Source organism: Moschus berezovskii, chromosome 16 (assembly GCF_049115385.1).
Source record: "Moschus berezovskii isolate FMDL1 chromosome 16, NW_MosBer_1.0, whole genome shotgun sequence".
NCBI lineage: Eukaryota > Metazoa > Chordata > Mammalia > Artiodactyla > Moschidae > Moschus > Moschus berezovskii.
The window spans coordinates 13354886-13380980 of NC_142475.1; positions in this window are offsets into that span (position 1 = coordinate 13354886).

Here is a 26095-nt window from a genome sequence, read left to right on the forward strand (position 1 = left end):
GTCTCTGGGGAGCGTGACTTGTTTTTTCCTTATGGCTGTTATTATATTAGGTTACTCAAGTTAACGTACTGCGTCAGGAATGTTCCACTTGCTAAACTTTTTGAGGGTTTCTTCATTCACGTATTCAGCAGCGAAACGTCCTCTAAAGAGCTTTTCTCATTCCTTTTCCTATTTCTGCCTGGGCTGCAAAATGGAGATAAGTGCTCAGTCAGTCAGAGAAGGCAATGGCAAGCCACTCCAGTACTCTTGCCTGGAGAATCCCATGGATGGAGGAGTCTGGTGGGCTGCAGTCCATGGGGTCGCTAGGAGTCGGACATGACTGAGCGACTTCACTTTCACTTTTCACTTTCACACATTGGAGAAGGAAATGGCAACCCACTCCAGTGTTCTTGCCTGGAGAATCCCAGGGACGGAGCAGCCTGGTGGGCTTCCGTCTATGGGGTCGCACAGAGTCGGACACGACTGAAGTGACTTAGCAGCAGCAGCAGCAGCAGCTCAGTCAGTAATATCATTGTAAGGTTCTTTGGAGGCATCTGTGAGGAGGACATGGCAACCACTCCAGTACTCTTGCCTGGAGAATCCCCATGGACAGAGGAGCCTGGTGGGCTACAGTCCATGGGGTTGCAAAGAGTCAGATACGTCTAAACGCAGCACAGCACACATAACTATCAGAGAGGTGTTTTCTGAGGGTTTGTGTAGTTCAACTTCACTCCTTCTAAACATCCAAAAAGTGCACAGAAACACCGTTCTGATTCAGCTTGCCCGTCTGTGTGCATTTCCTCTCTTAAGAGGAAAGGAAAAGCTCAAGAGATAAGAGAGAAGAGGATGGGAGAGGGAGTTAAGAAGGGGTAGAGAAGGCTCCGAGGCAAGAAAGGAAGCAGTGGAGACACGATAGCCCAGCATCGTCTGCATCCCAAGCCCCTGGAACCCCTCCTGGCGTGATGTCGAATGGAACCGCTTCTCACTTTAGCATCTCACCTCCTGAGCCCCATGACAAAGCTGCTAAGAATCAAAACTGTCTGTGAGTGGTGGGGTTCCCAATTAGTTTCTTTATTTCTCATCTGACTTTCTTCATGAGCCCTCCACCTGCCTTAAGTAGCAAGAAAACAACTCCGTTTAGTCCAATTTAGTCTTCAGGTTAGTTCTGCCCAACCATTTACACAGAATCTTTAGATTCATTTGTTTTTCTCCTCACTTCATCTGGACTCTCATCTCCCTCTCCTGCTCCTCTCTCCGGCTCCTGCAGCCCATGACACTGGGGGAGGGGAACCCCTGGATTTGCACTTGTGCCTGGGTGTGAGGTGCCTGGTGTCTGCTGAGGAATGCTTGGCACCACCCCATGGCTGGTGTCCACAGCTGGCACCCGCAGCTGACATCTGTGGTTGGAGTACTTTTTGGTCTATTTCTGCTTGGCTTGCTCAGAGTCTGGGGCCCCTCCCTGCAGACTTAAGCCCCACTGCCTACCCTACTCCTGCTAATGAAGACACTTTGAGTCTCTGCCATATCTGCCACTTCGGGTCCTAGCTGTAAACAATGCTGTCCTGATGCGGCAGGCTCATCTCAGTCACCCCAGTAACCTAGGTTCAGGTCAGTGGCTTCACAAAGGAGCATCCAGGCCAGATGAAAACAGGAAAAGCTTAGACCCGCATGCCAGTCCCTTTATCCGCCTGCATATCCCACCCACAAATACTCTGAATTTGTTGGACCCTCCATAAAGTTTCAGGGTCAGTTGTCTCCATCCAAAACAAAAGGTAGGTCAAAAGTCTTTCTGCTTTCACAACACTCTCAGCCTATCCACTAGCCTTCCTCACTGCATGATGACCCAGAGAGGAAATATCCAGATATTCTTCCTGATTTCCCTGAACTCATTGCTCCATCACCTCTCTACAAGCCGTTGGCCTTGGAGGGGTGAAGTTTTCTTAGGGGTCTTCTTCTTCTCTAAACTACATAAAACTGTATAATGTGTTTCATCAGGACTAGTTTGATATGTTAAATGGACACCAGAGTCATTTAGAAAATTCTAGTTTCATAATGCCTGCTTTCAAGGCTATTGTGTCTTGCTGCAGATCTTTGAACATCAACATTGCCATAACAACTTTCCATTTATTTTTACTTTGTGATAACCTTACTTTACATTTATTGGAACTCTGATCATAAATCCTTAAGATAGAAAAGAAAGAGTATTAATATCACTCAAAATATTGTACTCATTTTGAGGGAGCAGAGATGTTCCTCTCAGGCTTCTTGCTCCATGGATTGGTCCTCAGAATGGCTATTGCCTCTGACTGGTGTTGAAGTTACCAGGGTAGCAGCCTCCATTCCATCTCCTAGAAATTGTCTGTCCCTGACAGTCATTGTCCATCCAGGCTGTAGACCATGGAGCCATTTTCTCTGGGGATGCCACTGAGATCTTGTGGCTGAAAATGAAATCTCTTGGATCTTCTATTCATTCATCAAACATTTATTAAGCATCTCCTATTGGTATATACTGATCCAAATGCTCTTAGACACAGAAGTAAGAAGAAGGAACAAAATAAATCTGCCAGAAAACCTTGTCATTAAGAGTTTGTGCTTCTTCCCCCAAAGTGGTAAAATGAGTTTGATTGTAGATGTCAACCTACAACTTTAGATGTCCATGTCAACCCTACTCCACTTGACTCTATGAAGACCAAGAGAGATTTAAATCTCATTCATGTTTTCATCCATTCCTTTGACAAACACTGATTACTGTTATATCGCAGGCATTTTGCTAGATTCCAGGGAAGCTGAGATCATTAAGATATATTATCTTCTGCAAAGCATTCTAGATCATTCAGAAATATAGACATTTCCATGGCAAGAGTAAAGTGGTGTTACAGCTGTTCCCATCACCCCGTCAGTGAACTCTGCACAGTGTTTATTAAACCTGCTTCAGTGAGTGCCAGGAAAGGCTTGGTCAAGCTGGTCTTTGGTTGAAGGAGAAGGTGATTGGGAAGGAGACATGAAGAAGGTAATGGCCTGATTGAGACTTCAGATATTTGGTTTGTTTGTTTGCCTGTTTGTTTACTTATAAGCAAGGAAAGGTTTCTAAGCAGAAGGGTAAGGCCTGAAGGTGATCAGCAGCATGAAGGTTCCAGGGAGCTGCAAGCAGATGGAATGAATATGGAAGGAACCAATGGAACAGAAGAAGATCAAGCCTGGCTCCTTGGGCAGATGCCAGCCTGTGGGAGGTGGTGCTGTTTGCTTGCTCTTTTCACACCATACCCCATCAGCTCCTGAAGTCAATCATTATGAATGTTTCAAAAGAAGGACCAGGGCCAGAGAGAAGGGAGAACTGATAGTCCCAAAGTAGACAATCATTAACTACACTGAAGACTTCGGCTGTGGGGATCTCAGCAAACTGTTGTGGGAAATTCTTAAAGAGATAGGAATAACACCAAACGCTGGCAACAGCCAAGGTCATGTGCTGGAAGTGATGGCTTTGGGTCCATTTCCGGGATCCTTACCCCAGAGCAGGCCCCACTTCCACCACTACCTTCAACCAGCATGTGGTACATGAGTTTCAGAGAAAGGTCAGTGGTTCTGCGGAGTCCTTATCAGATTTCAGGTAAATAAGGGAAAGAAGAAATAAAAAAACGTAGATTCCCTCTGAAATAATTTTAGTTTGTAATGAGTGGAATCTAACCAGATGCCAAGTTCCAGCTTCATGTTTTTTATTTTTGTGAGGTCCCTGTTCTCTTTGAGCTCAATTTGCTTCAGAGGAAATGCCATACATGGAAGAAGGGTTTGAGGAGTGCAGTGGAATGACAGTTTAGTTACATATGTCTGGGGAACCACGGAAAGATGTGGACCTCTGTCTTGGGTGGGCCACCTTCACCTGCCTCCCTCTCACTGCGGCCATCGTGGTGAGCTGAGAAAAGCCAGAAGCTGTTTATGGAGCTAATTTTTATAGAACTCAGATATACTTAAAGGTCAGTTTACTGTGTCACCTACATGTGACTCACTTCTGTACAAAGGCAGCAGAAACAACTTGATCCCTACCCTCTTTGACCTCATTATTCAAAACAGATATGAATAGTACGGTATCACCAACAACAGAATTAAAGCTCAACAGTCTGATCTTAGGCATATTACCTACATGTGCCCACCAGTATCTCTCTATATGCGGGAAGTATATGAGATCAACCTTGGCATGCTTTGAGAAATCAAAGATTCTAGATCAATAAGAGTCAAATTTCTAAGAGCCTTAGGAAATCAGATCTATTTGAACCTCAGCGTTCCATTTACAAATCACTTATAACCCTTAAATCTCAGATTCGTCATCTGTAACGTGGATGTGGTAAGCGTGTCCACTTCATAGGGGTGTTGTCAAGTTCAAATGTATTAAAAATATGTACTAAGCTAACACATAAAAAAGCCTGAGCCCGTCTATATTAGAATTAAGGGATGAATAATATTCACCTTTTTGATTAAATGTCATCTTTATTCTCCTTATCAGCAAAGAGCTTTTATTTAAGTAGGAAGCAATAAGGAAAATTTGCAAGTCAGATTATTAGAATACATTGAACAGAACGCTTGGCATTAATGAAACAAGCACACATAAATATTTGAAAACAAATCAAAACACTTTTATTGGCATTTGAAATGGCCATCGTTTTAAGAAAAAAAAAATCCCTTAGTTGGATGATCCTCCAAAGGAAATTTAGAACTGAGTATAATGGGCGATGACCTTGATGTGTAGCAGAGGAATGCTGCACAGGGACAGGCAGTGAACGAGGGGATGTCAAGAGCTGAAAGGACTGAAGTGCACGGGATGCAGAAGAAAGTACGTGAGCTGGTTGCAAGGCTTTGATTTGGGTTTGGTTACCAGCCAGCCCTGAACGTGTACCAAGTACCTTCTGTTCTCAAGTTGAAAGTTATTTACTGGAAATCTATCGTATATGCCTCGAAAATGTCCCCCCAAGAGTTCATATGAAATTTGCACACAAGTAGTTCAACCCTAAGAGATGCCTTGGTGGAGACACAGCCAGATACTCTTGGAGCACAGTGAGGAGCACACCCCTACCCTTGGAGTAGGGTTGGGTCCTGACAAAGATAGAGAAGAACAAGTCTGTGGCCTCCAAGGGCTTACAGTATGGCTAAAGGGAGAAGACAAGTCATAAAATGTTCAATAACGTAAAAGCAGATTCTAACTAAAAAAGGTCCAAAGCTCCTAGAACTTATATTTCCTGGTCTTGGGTAAATATATTTTCATTGTTGTTGTTTGGTCCTAAGTCATGTCTGACTCTGCGACCCCATAGACTGCAGCACACCAGGCTTCCCTGTCCTTCACCATCTCCCGGAGCTTACTCAAACTCATGTCCATTGAGTCGGTGATGCCATCCAACCATCTCATCCTCTGTCAAACCCTTCTCCTCCTGCCTTCAATATTTCTCAGCATCAGCGTCTTTTCCAGTGAGTCAGCTCTTCACACCAGGTGACCAAAGTATTGGAGCTTCAGCTCCAACATCAGTCCTTCCAGTGAATATTCAGGACTGATTTCCTTTAGGATTGACTGGTTTGATATCCTTGCTGTCCAAGGGACTCTCAAGAGTCTTTTCCAACACCACAGTTAAAAGGTATCAGTTCTTTGGCACTCAGCCTTTTTTATTGTCCAGCTCTCACATCTGTACCTGACTACTGGAAAAACCATGGGTTTGACTAATGGACCTTTGTAGACAAGGTAATGTCTCTGCTTTTTAATATGCTGTCTAGGTTTGTCATTGCTTTCCTTCCAAGAAGCAAGCATCTTCTAATTTCATGGTTGCAGTCAAACATTTACTGCCATGCCTTTCTATTATAGACCTATTTTTTTTTTAAAAGTCAGATCAGGACAGAGCAAGCCCACATATAGAAGTGATTGGTCTCTGCACAAAAGAAACTGCTGTGTGCTGGCTACAGGCATGGGCACCCGGGTGTGACTATCTGCATGCAAACCAGATGCTCCTACTCACTAGTTCTGTGACTTTGAGCGAGTCACTTAATCTTTCTGGGTCTCAGTTTCATCTTCAGTAAAATAAGCCTAGTCATGGAACCTGCTTTATAAAATTGTTATGAGGATTAAATAAATCAATGTATTTAAAGCTTTGGCTAATGCTTGGTACATAGCAAGTGTTCAATACACGTAAGAATAATATTATGATTATACCACAATTAAAACCACGAGAAGGCTCATCATTTGTTTTTCTTTTGCTCTCTTTACACTCACTCTTACAAAACGTGAATAATTTTTATGCTATTGTAGAACCAGTGGAGCTGTAGCGTACTTAGAATACTGCCTCCACTGGCCCTCTATTTAGTCTGACAGTCTCTGATTGGTCTTTCAGGAGTCTTCCAAGGCCCTTTCCAAACCAGGTTGAGTGGCTCTTCTGTAGGTTCCTATGGCCCCATGTACTTAGTCTCGCCAGCAATGTGGTTTTTGGAGTGTGTCATGGAATGTGATTTTTGGTTCATTTGTCTGTCTCTCTCTCACTCCCTCCTGCCCAGGAGGGGCAATTCCTTGAAGGAAAAAACTGCATCTTGTTTTCCATTGTATCTCCAGGAGCTAACATGGTGCCTGATGTGATATTCAGTGTACATGTTAAATGGGAGGAAAAGAAGAAATCAGATGGGTGTGGGGGTGGGGGAAGGAAGGAATAAGGGAGGGAGGGAGGGACAGGGGAGGAAAGAAAGAGGCAGAAGGCAGAAAAGTTGAGTAGAGGTGCTCTGGTCCTGGCAATGGGACATGTGTCTGAGTCTGCACACCTTCTTTCCTCTGCCTCTCCTGTCCCTCCAGTCCTATAAAGTGAAGGGAAGTTTGAGCCATGAGAATGTTTTACTTACCCCAAATCACCACTGGAGAAATCCATTGCATTACTGAACACTTGTAATGGGTTGGCTCCACTTCAGAATATAGGGTTTTGCTGCCCCTGCCAAACAGGCTTATCCACGAGAAGCTTAGATAGTGCCTTTGCCCACACCTGTCTGGCTCAGGGAGCTTGTTGGTCTGTCAAGGGGAGAGCTGGGCACTGAGAAAGGCTGATGGGCTTTGACGAGAAAGAGAACCGGGCACACAAGTCTCGTTTATAATCCATTCCAGCTGCTCCTCTGCTGGGGGAAACTGGCATTCTGTTTTGTTGGCCCCTTTTCCATCAGGACAGCTGTGAAACCCTACTCAGTGAAGTAATCGCAATAACAACCACCACTTTGCATGTTGATGCCTTTCTTCCAAGGAACTCAAAGTTCTTTGGAGACATAACCTCATTAATCCATCCTGCATGAAGTGGTGGCTGATGGGGAGGGGTAGGAACTCTTACTCATGCTTCCAGGGCTGGGGGATTTGGAGCGGGGAAGAGTGGAAAAGGAAGAGAAAGAAATTTTAGAGCTAGGAAAGATAAGCAATGGATTTTCCCCCCGAACCCCACTCTGGCACAAAGATAGCATTGCATAGGAAAATACTCAGTTAAATGTTTGCGATTAAAAACAAAAAACACTCTGAATGTTCACCATCCCCTCAAAGGAAGAGAATTCTAAGTGAGAAGTTAATAAACCTGGTTTCTAGCCCTGATACTGACACTAAATAGCTGTGTGACCTTGAGCTAGCCCCATCTTTGGAGTAGTAACTTCATATTAGAGCATGTGACCCAGTGGTAATACTGCAAGAGGACACAGCCAAGAGATAGGAGACCGATGCCTGCTTTTACAGCAGCATGGTTTGAGGTGTGTTCCTAGCTCCCAAGGCTCACTTTTCTTATCTGTGAAATAAAAAAATTAGACTGGATTATCTCTAGGGTTGTTTTCAATTCCAATAAAACCAGTTATTCTAGAAATGGTGAGCTGGGAAGCATCAGATCTGATTTCTGCTTAGACTTTAGGAAATCCAATAACTATCCATATTGGTTTCCTACTGCTGCCACCCTGAAACTCAGTGGCTCCTATAAAACAACAATTTATGATTTCTCACCATTTTGTGACTTGCCTGGGCAGTACGGTGGCTTCACATGGGTTCACTTTTGTGATCGAATTCAGCTTGAGGTTGGAGGGATTCAGTAGGGCCATCTGTAGTATCTGGGCCTCCCTTGCCTGTGGTCTTTCCATCCCACAAGAGGCTACTCTGGCTTTCTCACTAGTGGTGACGCCACTTCAAGAGGGCTGGTCTTGGTGCTGACGTGCTCATTACACCTCTTCCATGTCAAGTTCAATACTATCTTGTGACCTCACGACCTCAAGAAAGTCACATGGCCTAGCATCAGTGAGGGAAGGACTACACAAGGACATTGTTAGAGCCGAATTGTGTCCCTCCGAAGGGTAAATTGAAGTCCTAGCTCCAAGTACCACAGAATGTGGCTTGTTTGGAAATAGAGTCCTTTCAGATGCAGTCAAGTTAAGATGTGGTCTACAGGAGTTCAGTTCAGTTCAGTTCAGTCGCTCAGTCGTGTCCGACTCTCCGCGACCCCATGAATCACAGCACGCCAGGCCTCCCTGTCCATCACCAACTCCCGGAGTTCACTCAAACTCATGTCCACAGAGTCGGTGAGGCCATCCAGCCATCTCATTCTCTGTCGTCCCCTTCTCCTCCCGCCCCCAACCTTTCCTAGCATCAGAGTCTTTTCCAGTGAGTCAACTCGTCGCATGAGGTGGCCAAAGTATTGCAGTTTCAGCTTTAGCATCAGACCTTCCAATGAACACCCAGGATTAAGGATGGACCTTTAACCCAATGTTACTGGTGTCCTTATAAGGATGGGGAGAGTCACACAGACAGAGGTGAGATGGCCATGTGAAGACAGACACAGGCTGGAGTGATGCTGCCAATAAGCCAAGGAATGCCTAGGGCTACCAGAAGCTAGAAGCGAGGAAGGTTTTTCTCCTAGAGTTTTTGGAGGGAAAATGGTTCTGCTTTGCCAGTCTTGATTTCAGACTCTTGCCTCAAGAACTGTGAGAGGATAAACTGTTGCTGTAGGCCACCCAGTTTGTGGCACAGCAACCCTAAAGCATGAGTACAGGCGTGAACACCAGGAGGCACGGTGCTTTGGGGCCTGCTAGTATAACAATCTAGCACACCATTTACTTTTATGGGCACAGTTACACAAATGTGTTATGATTATTGTCCAAAATATGAGAAAACGTAGGTGTGGTAGATTGTAAGAATTCTTTCTCCTTCCTTTAGTCCATGGCCTCTGACACCGTCCACCCCAGAAGGATTACTCCTCACTTTCTTATGGTCCTGTGACTCGCTTTAGCCAATGCAAGAAGAAGGAAAGGCCATTATACCAGTTTCTCTACAGCAACTGCCTGTTCTGACTGTTCCTTGTGGCCAAGGTGCTCTCCTAAGATGTGTCTCTTATGCTCCCAGAGCCATCTGTCCTTCGGTATGAACCAGGACTGCCACTTCCATCATGCTCAGGGGTTCAGAGTTATGTGCTACTCCAGGTTGAAAACAGAGAGAATGCTCCTGTCTCTATAGGGCTCAAACCTATACCAAAGCTTTCTCTTCTGTTTTCTCCTACTCTCTTCTAGCACCGGTGTCCTTAACAATTCCTTCTAGAGTCCTTTTCTCTGATGCTCAGCACACATACCAATGAAATTGGGATTCAGCTTTTTCACTCTGGTTACATAAATCAACGCCAATGTCTTTACTATTGAGATGGGAATCACACTACACCAATCACCCTGAAACTTGCCATATTTACGCAACAGTGTGTCACTCATCTTCTTTCATTCCTGTAAATACAGATTTGTCCTCATTTGTGATAGCTGAACATATTTCCGTATGCACACAGATATCCATATGCATGCATGCGTGCATGATCAGTAGCTTCGGTCATATCCAGGTCTTTGTGACCCTATGGATTGTAGCCCGCCAGGCCCCTCAGTCCATGGGATTCTCCAGGCAAGAGTACTGGAGTGGGTTGCCATGCCCTCCTCCAGGGGATCTTCCCAACCTAGGGATCAAACCTGGATCTCCTACATTGTAGGCAGATTATTTACCCTCTGAGCCACTGGGGAAGCCCATCCATATGTATATGTATATGTATATGTATATGTATATGTATATGTATATTTAAATAAATAATTCCCTACACTCAGACATTATTTTTGTTTCATTTGTTTCATTTTTGTTTATTAATAATGTTGTAATAAATACACTTTTACATACTTGTTTCATTATTTTCAAAATAAATTCATAGAGATAGAATTGCATATATAAAACCTTTTTTAAGGACTTCAGTATAATTTTCCCAAATTACTGTCTGAAAACACTATATTAATTTATACCTACCAATGTGTAAGAGGGCTAATTTTTTAATTCTCATGTAAGCACGATGATTCTTTACACCTTTGTCAAACAATAAAAAACAAAGTTTGCATTTCACAGTGTGTTCTTCAGTCCTCTTTTAAACAATTGGGTTGCTTAGAAATGTGCTTATAAAGTTGAATGGGAAAGAGGCAGCAAGAAGAGAGGATACTGATGAAATCAGAAATGAGCTCACAGAGAGAAACCAAGAGCAACGAAGGAGCAGATGTACAGGTCAAAGTGCTGCTGTTACTGGTTGAGCTTCGTGGACTTTTATTTGGCGCATTAATTTAAAATGGCTCAGATGTGAGTGAGTTCAAATTCAAAGCGGTGTCACTCTAAGTTGACACACCCACAGAGGTTGAAAATGTAGGGAAGAAATTCCAAATAAGAGCAGATCTGAGGAAAAGTGAAATGGTGTATCAGGGGTAAGAGTTATCCCCCAAACGTGACATTAATTAAGAGGGACATGCAGTACTCAAAAAACCGTTTTGAGGAGTAACCAAGTTAGATATGAGCTTAATGAGTGGAAAGGAACAAGACCAGCCAAGATTAAGGATTTATACACAGGCAGTTTCTGCCACATTGGTCTAAGATAGGATCAGGTGCTACAAATGCCGACAGATCTCTTTAGTTTAACATGTCCACGTTATCTATATAGTGGTGCTGGTCCTAAGAAAGGGAAGGGGTTATTCTATCTTGGATGTCAAATGGATTAAAAGAATAACATTTCATCTGCTACTTTCATTCAATGTTGCTAATTTGGTTTTATAGTGAAGTCGTTCAGTTGTGTCTGACTCTTTGCGACCCCATGGACTGTAGCCTACCAGGCTCCTCCATCCATGGGATTCTCCAGGCAAGAGTACTGGAATGGGTTGCCGTTTCCTTCTCCAGGAGATCTTCCCAACCCAGGGATCGAACCCGGGTCTCCCACATTGGAGGCAGACGCTTTACCATCTGAACCACCAGGGAAGCTCAATTTGGTTTTAGATATACATATATTTAAAACCAAATTATATACACACACACACACACACATGCATGCATGATAAGTTGCTTCAGTGTTTGCAACTCTATGGACTGTAGCCCACCAGGCTCTTCTGTCCTTGGGGATTCTCCAGATAAGAATACTGCAGTGGGTTGCCATGCCCTTGTCCAGGGGCTCTTCCCCACCCAGGGATTGAACCTATGTCTTTTATGTTGTGTTAGCAGGAGGCAGGAGGGTTCTTTACCACTGGAGTCACCTGGTATATACAATTCATTTTACAGGTCTTAAACACATGTATTCCATGTGGCCCAGAATCTCACATCCAGGAGTTCATCCTAATAAAACTATTTGGCATACACCCAAATATTTAGATACAGGATGTTCACTGAAACACTGTTTATAAATTAATGATGCTAAAACATATAGTGAGACCATTTAAAATGATATTAAAGAAATATTTTTACTCACTCATATTTTTTACTCATATATGTAGAACATATATATGCATAACTGAATCTCCTTGCTGGACACCTGAAACTAAGGCAACATTGTTAATCAACTATACTCCAATATAAAATAAAAAGTTAAAGAAAAGATTGCAAAGTACGAATCAGTATTGTATGTGTGGATGAGTGTCAGCAGTCTAAGAAGTTCCATTAAAGACGGCTACCACTAATACTTGAATTTTACTAGTTCTTTGATCCTCTTTTCATGTTTAGGTTAAGGAGTCCTACTGCAAGATTGGTTGGAATCCTACACTTCAAGCACTTGTTTTTACTGCTGCTGATGCTAAGTCGCTTTAGTTGTGTCCAACTCTGTGCAACCCCATAGACGGCAGCCCACCAGGCTCCCCCGTCCTTGGGATTCTCCAGGCAAGGACACTGGAGTGGGTTGCCATTTCCTTCTCCAATGCATGAAAGTGAAAAGTGAAAGTGAAGTCGCTCAGTCATGTCTGACTCTTTGTGATCCCATGGACTGCAGCCTACCAGGCTCCTCAGTCTGTAGGATTTTCCAGGCAAGAGTACTGGAAAGGGGGGCATTGCCTTCTCCGTGTTTTTGACAGCTCAGTGTTTTCTTCTCCAGAGTACACTAAGCTGAGGCATTGCGAGTGACATAAATGGGGATTGAAATTATAGCTACACTCTGAATCCAGACTCATGACACTTCTCCTCCAGTCCCTCTTTCTATGTTTATATGATCTTGACACTTGGGATGAATTCCTTCTCAGGAATCCCGCAGATCATCTTTGATAATTTGACTTCTACTGGGTAAACAGCACCCAAACACACGCGCAGTTTGTCAAACATAACTATCCATGTTTGGACCCCACATTTGGACCTGTCTTAGTTCTATCCCCACAATGTTCCCCAGCCTCCACTGAATCATATGGAAGCAAACATACACTTGGGAAGAGGAGGTGGTGGGCAGAGGTGACATCTAGTAGTATATAGCAGACATATCTGAATCTTAGCTCTGGATTGCTCAGCTTATTTTGTCACATGTTTTTGTTTATGTAAGTGTGAAAAACATTACTGTGAAGACCTGAAGAATATGCACCAAAAATATTGACAGTCCAGTGGTGGGTTATGGGTAATATGTTACTACTGTCTTCTTTTATCTTACCTATGTATTCTAATCTACAGGGATCATGTATCCCTTGTGAACATTAAACAGCAGAAGTAATTTTTTAAAGATACTCTCAAAAAAAATTGCTTCTCTGGTGACTCAGCTGTTAAAGAATTTGCATGCAAAATGTGGAAGACCTGGGTTTGATCCCTGGGTTGGGAAGATCCCCTGGAGAAGGGAATGGCTACCCATTCCAGTATTCTGGCCTGGAGAATTCCGTGGGCTGTATAGTCCATGGGATTGCAAAGTCGGACACGACTGAGCAACTTCACTTTCACTTTTTTGAACAAACACTCTGAGGTATCTATTGCTTCACTTCTAAACATTCTATAGTGATAACTATCAGGTGAATTCTTGATTCCAAGGCCATCAACTCAAGTGTTTTTGCATTATATAGAAATTTTTAGTAGTTTTTTTCTGATCAAACTCATTCCTTCACAGTAATCTTAAAATGGCCTATTTATTCGGGATTGATAACTTTGATGAAAAATATGGAGAGAATAGACAAAGTATCCAAGTTTGAAAATATGAGAGAAACCATTACAGAGAAGATTCATGAAGCATTTGGGAAAGCAGTTGGGTATCACTGTAGGATCCTCAGGGAGGCTTTACAAGCTTAAGTGTTTGCAGTGTGATGAAAGTGGCCAGATTTTTGGTAAGACACTGGCTTAAAGTCTGAGAGATGGAATGTAGTACAGTTGGATGCAGAGAACAAATATGGACTCCAGTTAAGTTTGGGAGGTGACATAAAAGAGATAAGGGCAGATTTCAAATTTACTGTAGAAAGAGGAGGAGAAACTTGGCAATAGCCAGGGGCTGACTCCTTCAGTTTCTGTTCAAATTTTCCCAGCCCCTCCCACTTTATGTGATACCCAGTGGGATGCTCCAGCCTTTGGATCCACCCAGGCTTGATCTCAGGAGTGACCTCCATCCATGTTCAAGAAAGCATCTGCCACTATTTGGTCCAGTCTTAACCCCCCAGCCTCCTCAGAGGATGGGGCATGCCAAAGTTCTTTTGTAAGTATGTAGTGAGAGTTTGAGTCACACTCTTGCTTAAGAGGATATTCTATGCATTTTCAGACATATGACTAACTGGGCAAAAAACTTAGAAAATATAACTCGGAATAACACAGTGTTCAGCATGAGAGTTGTTCTTTGCTTTTCGTGTTGTTGGAGGGGAGACGGAGGAGGGGGGTTGGCCTGAAATATGGAACACCATAAAGAGACAGATAGAGAATCAAAGTCCCTGAATGGCATTTAATTCCATGTTGCTGTTTTTCCTGGTCGGGTTTCAGAAATCCTCTGACAGTTGGACTATTTGCTATTTAGTCATTCTACTGTACAAATTTTACTGACAATCAGCAGGCATTGCCTAATTTCACACTCAAGCTAATAAAAAAGACCAAAGCAGACTACAACATCAAGTATATGTTTAACTTGATGGGATTTTTAAAGAACATTTCCAAGATAACACATAAGTTGTAAGAGTAGCAAATATACAAGGTTGGACGACATTTAAGTACATTCAGGTTTTAGCCAAAACAGCTTGCAATAACTAGATTAAAAAAAGAAGGACAAGAAGCCTAATTGGAGGCTTTCACATTAGGTTCTGAAACACATTTTTTTGGTCCCCTTGTGCCTTGTTTCCAAGATGGTAGCACCTGGAAAAACATGCAGCTTGATTTCTGTAATAGATATGAGCTCAGATAGTATGGGCTGCTTTACACCAGCTCCTTTGAAACGGGTGGCAGTTACTGCCAGAGTCCAAGTGGCTAAATCGCATGCTTGGAAATAGGAGTATATTCATCTGTTTGTGAAAATCACCAGGCATCGACTGTTTCCACCCAACACACTGAAGAAACTCGCAAGCCTCCTTTTACCAGCAAGAAATAAAGCCAAAACTCAGCAAGAGCAATGCCAGATGATCACGGCTGTTTTCCCGAAGCCTCGATTTTGAATGCTGTGTTACTATTTATTCTTCCCAGAGTAAGAAGCTTCTGCCAGACTGACGACAGTGTCCTCCAAGAGGCAGTGGCAATTTCCACCCAATCCTGGCCCCCAAAAGTATCCAGTGTGTGTTCACTTCTCATCACAACTTGATCAGTCACCCCCAGGAAACTTCATTTCATTCCGCTTGCTACAATGAGAGCAATTAGAGCAGCCTTGGACCCTCTCTTCTCTACGCCACTTAGCTTACAGTGAGCTGTGAAATGTGATAAGCTAATTCGTAAATACATGCTTTTATGCCAAGAACAAATATCTCTTATTTGACTTGCCGTTCCCCCACAGGGATTTGGTATTGTTTATCTAAGAATTTGACATCCAGCAATTTTGTCAGATAAAATTGGGAAGAAATGCCCTCCAGATGACATAACTGCCCTATCTATGGAGGGTTCAAAACTGACCCCTTATCTGTATATCTGTAGTAATAACTGGACCCCTTTCACTCCATGTGGAAGGTACAGTTTCATCCCCAGTTTGAACTAAAAATGCTACAGGGCTAGAGATATAGTCAGAGTCCATTATAATGAAATGCACAAACACCTAAAGGATCACACTTGGAAGTCAAGTACTAAATTTTTCAGGTGCTTTGAAACATAACCTTTATATACTTGGGGGTGCATCATGGGCTAATTGAAAGCTATCTTGCATTAACCCCAAAGTATGAGTTCTCAGACTTTTATTAATATGCTAATATAAACTAATAAGCAGTTTATATGTGCTATAGAAAACCTGGGAAACAAAGAAGAACTTAAAGAAGAAAACTAATTTTAATCCTATCTACAAAGATAACCACTCCTCAAATTCCAGTTTATTTCTTTTCAGTCTACCTTTTATGCAATAATATAAACTTATATTTCACCAAAAAACTACATCTTGTGCTATAAACAGTTTTAGCTTTTTTTCCGCTTTACTTTTTACTATGAGCATTTCCCCCCATCACTGAACATGTATCAAAAACATGATAGCCCATGGCGGCAGAGATTTCATAGCCCATGAACTCTTTGGCATCTGGGTTACCTGCATTCTCGTTGAAATGAAGTGACCAGGCAGCATCATGTCCATCCCGGGACCCCCAGTCACAAGAGGTAGAAACATAAATAAGGGAATTCATTGGCTTCCATTTAAAGGACTCCCTTTAGTCACCCCTGTCTTCCGGGCTTCAGCTTTGCTCTTCAGGTCTCAGTGTTTGTCTCTCTGTTTCTCCTTACCTCTGTTTGGCCTCCTACCCAAGCAGGCAAGCTCCCTTTATACGGACGCACTACGCCACTAACATTGCCATGCCTGTACCCACTCACAGATCCAGTGAGATCGGAGAGAACGAGAAAGTACTTTTCTCAGTGGTCCCCTGAAAGGCTCATGGAGATCCCTGGTTGGTCTCACAGAGACCACATGCTCATCTCTGAGGATGCAGTGCCCTGATTGGCCAAGTCTAAACCACGTCAGGGTCACGCACAGGGGTCAGCTCGCTGGGAGGGGGCCCCAGGCAGGGAGGTCGTGAGAAGAGTTTCCACCCTCTCTCCACTGCTTCTCTTTCATTTTCTTAAAATTTGTCCTCAGTAAGCATCAGCACCGGTTCAGTGTGTGATCCAGTTCTTGCCTCATAGGCTTTCTTAAGATAAATGTGCTCAGTACATTTAGGAACAGCTATATTCGCTGAACTCAGAAGAAAAACTAATCCCAGACTCATTTCATGAGAATGTCAGTTATCTTTGCATGGTCTAGTCTTGGATCTGCCATTAAGATTATCAGCCAGTCACATAGATATCAAGTGACCGTAGCTTGACTGTAGGAAGTTGAATGGAAGCTAATGATACAATAACGTTGACGCAGAATCAAGATCCAGAATTACAGGTGCACTTTATTTAGTGCCGCCACCATCATTACCGATCCACTGTAGTGCCATCCTTCTCAGAAGGAGAAGACCAGGTACAGTTTCCCATGGCTTCTCAGCCAGCACAACAGAGAAGGCACATCTTGGAATCAACTGTGGCAGGTATGCTTGATACAGTGCCGTCCCCAATCTCAATGGTGCTGAGAAATCGTTTTCTTATTCCTGTAGGGGTAACTCTTTTTGCTATATTTGACCAAGAAAGACTGACAAAAGCTATACGTGGAATGTTTTCAGAGAGGCTGTGTGCTATCTTCAGTTCAGTTAGTTCAGTTGCTCAGTCGTGTCCGACTCTTTGTGACCCCGTGAATCACAGCACGCCAGGCCTCCCTGTCCATCACCAACTCCCGGAGTTCACTCAAACTCATGTCCATCGAGTCGGTGATGCCATCCAGCCATCTCATCCTCTGTTGTCCCCGTCTCCTCCCACCCCCAATCCCTCCCAGCATCAGACTCTTTTCCAATGAGTCAACTCATCACATGAGGTGGCCAAAGTATTGGAGTTTCAGCTATGGCATCAGTCCTTCCAATGAACACCCAGGATTGATCTCCTTTAGAATGGACTGTTTAGATCTCCTTGCAGTCCAAGGGACTCTCAAGAGTCTACTCCAGCACCACAGTTCAAAAGCATCAATTCTTCGGCGATCAGCTTTCTTCACAGTCCAACTCTCACATCCATACTTGACCACTGGAAAAACCATAGCCTTGACTAGACGGACCTTGGTTGGCAAAGTAATGTCTCTGCTTTTTAATACGCTATCTAGGTTGGCGATAACTTTCCTTCCAAGGAGTAAGCATCTTTTAATTTCCTGGCTGCAATCAGCATCTGTAGTGATTTTGGAGCCCCCCAAAATAAAGTCTGACACTGTTTCCACTGTTACTGCAAGTTAAAACATGCAAATTCTACCACAGGTTGAGATGCCTTCAAGGCAATGGTCATGGATGTAGGGACTCAAGCTCAGCAGTGTTTCAGAGAAGTCCTCTAACTTTGTGAAGGTCACCTTAAGAATGCCGTCTTCAGAGGATCGGTCAATCATGATAAGAAGGCCAGCTGGAGGACAGCACTGTTGGTGGTGTACTGAGTTAATCTACTGAATCTGTGTGTCTCTTACTAGACCGTGGGCTTTCCTAGTATCCACTTAACGTCCTAGAGCAGACCTCGCACTCACCACTTCACATCCTCTTGGCCTCAGTTCACAGCTCTGGAAAAGAGTTTCACAAGTTTCCAACTACTCTACTGACAGTGCATGCATCAAGCCTGCACCAAACACCTGTCTTCCTGCCTGGGGGTGTCCCCTCACTCCCCAGGAGGGGGGAGCAGGGTGCCTGCTTGACATCCATGTATGTGCAACCCAGAAGTGTGCAAGCAGTTATGCTTTGAGGGGTGACTCCCAACCGTAGCTGCTCATGAGCCCTCTGATGCTGCCGTACACTCTTCACAAGGTGCCGGCAGACTGGATACCAGTCACTCGCACTGGTGGCCCTCTCACTAACGTGTCCTTATATTGGCTTCCCTCCCTCCCTGTTTCATTCTGCTTGATCCCTCACTTCTGCCTTTTCTGATCATTTCCCAAATCCATCTTCATGTAAACCTTTAGTCTCAGTATATTAAGGGAAACCCAGGCTGAGAAAACCACTGCACACAGACCGCTTAGCATAGAAACTGGCTAGATCAGGTATACAATAAGTATTTTTAAGTTAATAAATAAGCCAAGTATAAATAAATTAAAATTATTTTTAAAACTAAGAGGTAGAAAAAGAAGACAAAAAAATGAGACCACTGATACAGTTTAGTACAAGAAAATTTGGGGCTTCCCAAGTGGTGCTAGTGGTAAAGAACCCACAGGGGATGTAGGAGATGTGAGTTCGATTCCTGGGTCGAGAAGATGCTCTGGAGGAGAGCATGGCAACCCACTCCAGTATTCTTGCCTAGAGAATCCCCATGGACTTAGGAGGTTAGTGGGTTGCAGTCCATAGCATCGCAAAGTGTCGGACAGGACTGAAGCGACTTAGCACGCATGCGCAAGAAAGTTCAGCATTGCTTAAACCTACCAACTCAGCAGAGACCCTTCCTATGCCATACTGGTGGACTCAGAAATGGGCTTTCTTTGTAAGCAGGTAAATTTTCACCAAGACCTATCTGTTTAACCCTTCCGCCCTCAGCTTGAGAAAGCTTGGGATAGTGGAAAAAGAATGAGAGTTGTCAGGACACCCAGCTGGGCCTGACTCTCCAGGTTTGCCACTTCTTCCTACCAACAGGACCTTTCCATATTCTTCAAGTTCAGTTTGCCTGTCTGGGCTTCCCCAGTGGTTCAGCAGGTAAAGAATCTGCCTGCACTACAGGAAATTCAGAAGACACGGGTTCAATCCCTGGATTGGGAAGTTGCCCTAGAGGAGAACACAATAACCCACTCCAGTACTCTTGCCTGAAAAATTCCCATGGACAGAGGACCCTGGCAGGCTGTCGCCCCTGGGGTCACAAAGAGTTGGACACAACTGAGTACCTGCACATGCGATGGGAACATGAATACTGTCTTACAGAATTGTTGTAAAGATTAAGAAATAGGTCCTCAAAAATATTGATTTCCTTTCCCCAAATTCTCTGCCCTCCTTTGCTCCCTTCTGCGGTGATACCTATACATTTTCTTTGAGGACTTGTTTCTAAACTTGTGGTCCATGGCTCTGAGCTGAAAGCTTGGTGCGACAATCTTCTGACTCCATTTGTTTGTCTTTACAGTTTCTGAACTTGCAATACACCAACCAGCTGTCCCAACACTTGAAAGACAATCTTCCTCAGGTAAAGATCTTTATAATTACTTAAAAAAAATCTTTCAAAGGCATTTTGGTCCAGGGGGATCCCCCCTAGGGACACCATAGTGTGTCACGGGCCCAGATGAGAGGTGCGTGTGTGTCCGTGGGTGTCCTGGGAGCCTGCCGCTCTCCACCCTGCTCAGGCCAATAGTGCCTTTTGTCTGCTTGTGCTCCTCTCAAAGGTCAGACCCTTGTGAAAAATACTTGCTCTATTAATCATCTTGGAAGACTGCTCCAGACACATTTTCAGAAGGGATGCAGTAAGTTTTGTCTGCACTGTGCACCCTGGGAAAAGAGTTTCCCCTTGAAAAGCAATCTTGCCTGCTGCCAAGTCTTTTTTTTCCTTACTTTTTTAAAAAGCAATGAAATTATTGCATGTTCTTAAGGTGTCGGGAGGCACCGCCACCTCTTTGGTATGGGCTTGTTTGTGTACTCAGGAGATGTGTGCCCAATTAGTGGACTTCACATGAATGCTGGTGTTGGCGAATGACCTACAGCCAGCTGCTGCTCAGCCTTTTGGGGGAACAGTGGAAGGTTTAACCATTATTTAACACAGACTTGTTCAGTCAGAGACAGAGTGGTATGAGGATAGCTACATGCCCAGAGCTAATGAAAGATGAGCCAGTGATTAGACTGGCTCACGACCTGGGTAATAATTTTTATACTCACAATTAGATCATGGAATTAAACAGAATGAGACTGATTCCCCCACTGTACTGCATAGCAGGGGTCAGGATACATGACGTTCTATTCCCTTTTTTTCTCATCTGGACCTTACAGCTTTAGAGGCACTTTCACCGGTCATTTGAATGAAAGTGAGTTTTTCATCTTCCTGTCTTGTTCAGTAAGGGATCACTTCATGTGTGCAAAGAAGAGAGAAATTTCTGGGCTTGTTTCTGTCTCATGTAGGATTTTCATCTCTTGCCTTTCCTACTTGTGTGGAAACTTTTCCTAGTTGTTACATGATCTAATGTTCTATTCCATGCAGCAAATAGAACGAAACCTTGACAAGTGTCCCATATGTTCATTAAGTATCCCATCTTGTAAGGGTCAGCTTTTTGGCAGAAATCAGGGTAATACTGATTCTATTTCAGATATAGTTTAACAACTCTGCGTTCTGGATGAAAGCAGGATTGATTTCTATAGTAATTCTCAGTTGAGATGAGAAATAAATAATTAACAATGTCTCACTGAGACTCCTCCCAAACGCCATGCCAAAGGAGGTCGACAGCCATATTCAGTAAAAACTATTTAACAGCCTGGACTGCTTCCCAGTGGGATCAGACCAGACAAGAAGAGCAAGGCAGGCTGCTTAGGAGACAGTCTGGGGATTTTTGTGAATGACATTTGCAGTAGATAGATATACCGCCCCCCTCAGATTCTTGCTCCTGTGCATATGTAGGACTTAAACTGAGTCATAGCTTTCAGGAATGAATGTGGGTGTCATAGTCAGTGACCTGTGGTCATAAATAGCTTGCTTCAAAAGTACCCCAGGCACAGCTGAGCCCAGACAGTCCCTTGAATGGCTTAACTCCAGGCCCACTTCAATAGCCTCTTTTTATTGTCCACACCCCCTTTTACTACCATGGCCTTGCATAATTCCCACAACCTCCTAGAAGATTTTCAGTGAAGAGCCATCTTTGAACAAGAGCACTAAGAACTGGGAAGTGGACACCAACTTGTAACTGAGGTATCCTGAAAGTAGTTCTAACACATTTCCCAGACCTAACCACTTAGGGTAATCTGGAGTCAACAACTAGCTATCATGCAACAGGCAGGGAGCATTTGCCAGGGACCAGACGCTTGATTAGGCTCCTGCTGAGAGAAACATGGAACAAGTCTTCACTCTGCCCAGGAGGAGATCTCAGGGACAGAAAATGTCGACAGTCCTTCTCACCACAATGACGCTCAAACAGCTGTCTCCAGTGAGAACGGGAGAAGGTGCCACCCAGGAACTGGTCTTCCAGAGGGAAGGGCAGTTGGTCTGTTAGAAAAGAGAGAGTGTACCCATACCAAGAAGAACATTTCTGTGGTCAAAAGCATGAAAGTGTGAAAGACCATGGCATGTAGAGAGTATTGTATAGCAGGAGAGTGTGTTGGGGATGGATGGATCAGGGCACACAAAGCATCTGTTGGGCAGTTGCAAAAACCTTAGAACTCTCTCAACTAGATATACCAGGGGAGATTTATTATGAGGAGGCACAAAAAGTTCATGGATCTCAAGGGCAAGAGGCAGAACTAGACTTAGGAATAGAAACACTATCAGGAGCTAGACCTGGAGTCATTCTCTCTCCCTTTTTCTTATCTGGGCCATGCGGTTCCTTATTTCTGCAGACGGTCAGCTCTGAATTGATCATTCCTCTGTTGAATAGGAACTGATACTCTTCTCTGTGCTCAGCATGTTCACATGCAGTAGGAAGTAGATCAGGGCTGGCTTCATGGGAACAGACACATGCAACCAAATGACCCCCACATTAGATTTAATGCACAGCTGTGGCTGTCTTGTAATCCTGAATATTTTCACTGAGCTTATGTTTTGGAAGTGAAGTCCAGTGGAATGATGGAGCATGGGCACTGAGTAGAAGAGATGCCCGGAGAACTTTGCTTTCCCATTCACATACAGCATTTGGAACACCCCACGGGCACACAATTTGAGTGGCCCACAATACATGGGCATTCAAGCAGACTCAAAGCAAGTAGAAGGACAGTATGTTACTGCTGCTACTAAGTAAGGTGGGGGTGAGGGAGATGCTGACATCCTAGAGGCCGTGCTTTCCATTTGTCCTTTGAAGCAGAACAAGGACCAAGGAACCCGTTCACATTCTTTCTTATCCGTGCTCTTTCCCTGGATCAGCCAACTACTTCATGCTGAAATGATGCCGTCAAAGGAAAGATAGGGCAACGTAGACTTCTTTTCCTTTCAGTCCTTCCTCATTAGTAGGCTGCAGGTGGAGAGCTTTGGTGGGACGCATCAAGAGGGGAAACAAACTGGGAGTTAGTTTTGTGCGGCGTTTCCCCTGTTCTGCTAAGAATGACACACATGACAAGTATAAGCTATGAAATACGAATCATATAATTTTCATGATTTGCCTATGAGTCAAATGCTCTTGTATTTGCATTTAAAGCTGGCATTGTATAATTCAAAGATGAACTGTAAAATCTGTACTAATAATTTACAATGTCAACTTTTTCTTTACTTAGGATGTCATTAAATTAGCAAATAAAAGGCTCAGTAGCAAGTTGCATGATCACTCAAGAAAGGAAAACATTTTATACTTTACTGCTTTCAACAGTATTCCGTTTCTGCTCTTTGAACAAAGCGCTCAACACACTCATTTTGCACCAGGCTCCGCAGATTGTGTAGCCAGCCCTGTTCTGGTGATGAGTGGGCAAACAAAAGAGACAGACTGCCTTGTTGTCTTTGGAGTTTATTTTCCACTGAAGAAAACAAGAGAAAATAAAATCAGTAGGTAAATAAACAAGAAAAACCTCACTGGCTTATAACTGTTTGGAGGAGATAAGCAGGGTGACATGATTATCAAGGGAAGGGGAGCCTCCGTAGCTGGGGCAGTAGAGAAAGCCTCTTCAAGAAAGTGTTCTTTCAGCTGAGGCCTGAAACAGGAGCAGTTAATGATGCTGACACAGTGAAGTCTGCTTCTTCCTTCTTAGACTCTGGCCCACACTCTGCAGTCAGCCTGAACAAGCCTGCCCCTCTCACAGTTTTACAGATGATGGCCAGGTCTCCCCAGGAGTCTTTACTGTGTCTGTGCCCCTGAGTGAGCCTCTATGGACTTCCTGTCAAAGGAAGTTCCAGAGATTCTTCTCATCAAGCTATCTAAAGACCATGACAAGTTGAAGGGAAAACATGAAGTGCACCTATTTTGGCCCAAGAGTTTGAGGAGTCGAGAAATGTAATCCCTGGAGGACAAATCCCCCGTTCCAGGAACTCCTTGGAGAGGCTACCTGGCCAGTGCCCTGCCTTTCTCAGTCATGCAGAGAAAGTCACATCAGAAGGGAGGATGATTTGAATGAGCCCAGATGTTTCACTTAAAACCACAACCAGGCCTCGCATTTCAGCAGTTGTTTTTTTTTTTTCCAGTCATTTCTTTTCACGTCCTGTACATACTTGAAAGTGGTCTAAGGAGACAGCATGCCTTAAAAGAGGACAATTGCAAATGGCAGAAAATAGCAAATACGATAATAACTTGTCATGTCTAACAAAGTTACAGCAAAGGCAAGCTGTCTAGCAGTGAGCAGATGTGGACCGAGAGGGAGATTGCAGAGAGCTAAATGTGGCAGGCCTCAAAGCATTTTGGTCAAGGATTATAAAATACTACCCATGGTAGAACATATACAGTAAATATAATATTTCAAGAAGGATTTAGAAATATGCAAGTTTTACTATGTGAGAGTTTAAAAGAGAGCAATTGAAGTCTCAATCAAAGGGGGTAAAGAGTTTTGCCAAGTGAAGTAGAATATGATTATGTAGAGGATTTGAAGCTAGGATTATTATTATTTTTTTTCCAGAAAGAACACTGCACTTGGCAGCAGCCTCAATTACAGTACACAGAAGTGAGTAAACTGATGCCTTAGCAGGGGATTCATCTAGAGAGGTTAACTGCTTTCTCACCTTCTGCCAAGACCATTTGAAAAGAAGCCCTTCTGCCCTATTTGTACAGTGTTGGAAAGAGATTGAGGTTGCCCATGAAAGACTCAACAAGTAACAGGTGAATTTAGGCATTTGGGCATGGTATGTTTGCACTAAATATTTGTAGAATGAACACAAGGACCCTGAAGGATGGGATGGGGAGGCAGGTGGGAGGGGCTTCAGGATGGGGGACACATGTACACCCATGGCTGATTCATGCCAATGTATGGCAAAAAGCACTACAATACTGTAAAGCAATTAGCCTCCAATTAAAATAAATAAATTTTTGAAAAGAGAGTAGAAGTTTAGGTCGGAGGACAGTCTTCTGGACTAGGCTATGGGAGTGCTACATCTCGCGATGGCATGGGTACAGATCCTTATACGTATGGATATACGCATGTGTAATTATCTGACTTATTCCAGCTATTGAGCCCTAACTGCATGCCCATCATGAGTTGGAGGAGTTTGGTCTACACGTGGAAAAGATGGGTTCACTTGCCACCTGGGGCACCATCGTGGAGAAAAGGGAGAGGAGGCAGCTTGACCCTTCACTGCAGTCAATAGCACAGGCCACCACTGCCTCATCCCGCGAGGCTGGGACCAGGACCTCTGTGGGCAAGTCCACTGCGTGATGTGATGCAGCAAGTGATCCCAGTTGCGAGTGTTCTCCAAGCCAGCCCCCGCAGACGCCACCAGTTTATGAGATATTTGGGAGCAGTTAAACCAGCATGTGGCAGATACCATTTATTTTTATGCCATCAGACGGGGAAACTGGATGACGACATTTACTGAGCTGCTTCCTCACATCAAAGACTTTTGGGAACGAAGGACCGAGAAACCCAATTTGTCAAAGTGCTTGTTTACACGGTGGTGCTTTCTCACAGTTATGACAAAACACGAAAGTACATTGAATGTGAAATGTCGAGAGAGAGAGAAAAAGCAATGAGCATCACTGTACTTTCCGAAGTTTGCTTATTTATGTTAAAACTGGACAGATAACTTTTAAAGAAGGCAATCATTATGCAATAAAATTAAAAAATAATGTGAAGCATTTTATTTTTTTTTTATAATTTTTAAAACTTCAGTATTTATTGATCTGGAAATTACACCCTTTACAACTATTTCAACTTATGACAAAATTTTTTTGGTGGCCACTTAACATCATGTGAAGGGGTATATAGTTTTTCAAAATTCTTCTGGCTGTTATGCAGGCAAAATTTTCCACCAAACTAGATGACTCACACTTTCTTTTTTTTTTTTTTTTTTCTTTACAGTTAAAAGTATTTTTATTAAAAAAGCACAAATGCAAAGAAATGAACAGAGGAAAAATTATGCGTCGAACCTGGACTGGTCACTTATGATAATATACATGCTACAATTCCATTCTCCCCAATCATTCCACCTTCACCCTCTCCCACAGAGTCCCAAAGACTGTTCTAAATGCCTATGTCTCTTTTGCAGTCTCTTATACAGGGTTCAGGTTACCATTTTTCTAAATTCCATATATATGCGTTAATATACGGTATTGATGTTCTTCTTTCTGGCTTACTTCACTCTGTATAATTGGCTCCAATTTCATCCACCTCATTAAAACTGATTCAAATGCATTCTTTTTGATGGCTGAGAAATACTCCATTGTGTATATGTACCAAAGCTTTCTTATCCATTCGTCTGCAGATGGACATCTAGTTTGCTTCCATGTCCTGGCTATTATAAACAGTGCTGCAATGAACATTGGAGTACATGTGTCTCTTTCAATTCTGGTTTCCTCGGTGTGTATGCCCAGGAGTGCGATCGCTGGATCATATGGCAGTTCTATTTCCAGTTTTCTGAGGAATC